The sequence below is a fragment of the Mandrillus leucophaeus genome, unplaced genomic scaffold (genome assembly GCF_000951045.1).
Source record: "Mandrillus leucophaeus isolate KB7577 unplaced genomic scaffold, Mleu.le_1.0 Scaffold3, whole genome shotgun sequence".
NCBI lineage: Eukaryota > Metazoa > Chordata > Mammalia > Primates > Cercopithecidae > Mandrillus > Mandrillus leucophaeus.
Genome location: NW_012103142.1, coordinates 11,479,129 through 11,480,946, shown reverse-complemented (window position 1 = coordinate 11,480,946; position 1,818 = coordinate 11,479,129).

Below are 1,818 nucleotides of genomic sequence, written 5' to 3'. Positions count from 1 at the left end.
TTTGAGACAGAGTCTCGCTCTGTTGCCCAGGCTGGAGTGCAGTGGCACAATCTCGGTTCACTGCAATCTCCGCCTCCCAGGTTCAGGCCATTCTCCTGCCTCAGCCTCCGCCTCCGCCTCCGCCTCCGCCTCCCGAGTAGCTGGGATTACACATGTGCGTACCATCCCGCCCAGCCTTTTTGTATTTTCAGTAAAGAAGGGGTTTTGCCCTGTTGGTCAGGCTGCTTTAAATACTATTGATATTTGACTTCCACAACTGTATATACTAACTTAATCGGTATGGGTATGACCTGGGCATGGGTTTTTTTCTTTTTTTCTTTTGTTGTTGTTTCTGAGATAGAGTTTTGCTCTTGCTGCACAGGTGGGAGTGCAATGGCACAGTCTCGGCTCACTGCAACCTCTGTCTCCTGGGTTCAAGCGATTCTCATGCCTCAGCCTCCCAAGCAGCTGAGACTACAGGCGCATGCCACCACGCCCGGTTAATTTTTGTATTTCGAGTAGAGACCGGGTTTCACAATGTTGGCCAGGCTGGTCTCGAACTCCTGACCTCAGAAGATCCACCCACCTCGGCCTCCCAAAGTGCTGGGATTACAGGCATGAGGCACCGCGCTCAGCCTGGCATGGGGATTTTTGTTTTGTTTTGTTTTTTTCCTAGACATAGTCTCGGTCTGTCACCCAGGCTGAAGTGCAGTGGCGAGATCTCAGGTCACTGCAACCTCCACCTCCCAGATTCAAGCGATTCCTCTGCCTCAGCCTCCCCAGTAGTGGGGACTACATGCGTGTGCCACCACGCCCGGCTAATTTTTTGTATTTTTAGTAGAGACAGGGTTTCACCGTGTTAGGTGAAATGGTCTCGATCAGGATGGTCTCTATCTCCTGACCTAGTGATCCGCCCGACTCTGCCCCCCAAAGTGCTGGGATTACAGGCGTGAGCCACCGCGCCCGGACGGAGATTTTTAAAAGCTCTCCAGGTAATTCCAATATGCAGCAGTTTGGGAGCCAAGATCTACATAAGACAATCGAAACACCAGCAATCCATGATTTAAATACGAGAAACACAGGTTATACAGTTGAGTGAGCACCCAACTGTATTCTAAAAAAAGTATTTCAAAAACTAACAACTACCTTGAAAAAAAACGTCTTACAACTGCAAAGCAGGAGGGTGAGTGGAAAGAAAAATAATTAAAATCACAGTAGTCAAAGCATTAATTCCTTATAAATTCCAATCGACCACTCGCCTAAAACAGGCAGAATGTGATACTTTAAACATTTACCAGTTAAAACCATAACATGCCAGAAATCCCTTTACTTTGAAGGGGCTTTTCTGTAATACTGGAACAGATTGAGCCAACAAATAGTATTGTCACAAAAAAAACACGGGCTAAGCACCATATTAGGTCCAAATACCAGAAGTGGAGCGGGAATAGGAAACGGTGATTTAAGTTCAGCAAACCATTTACTAAGCACACAATCACAAAAACAGACATGCAGACTTTAACAGATAATAAAGCTTTTGAGGTTTTCCGTTTATGTATTTACTCGAGAAAGCAAGAGCTTTATTTATTTATTTTTTGAGACGGAGTTTCGCTCTGTCGCCCGGGCTGGAGTGCAATGGCTCCAATTCGTCTCACTGAAACCTCCGCCTCCCGGGTTCAAGCGATTCTCCCATCTCAACCTCCTGAGTAGCTGGGGTTACAGGCGCGCGACGCCACGCCTGTATAAAAATACTAAAAATGCAAAAATAATTTTTGTATTTTTAATAGAGATGGCGTTTCATCATGTTAGCGAAACTCCAGGCTGGTCTCGAACTCCTGACCT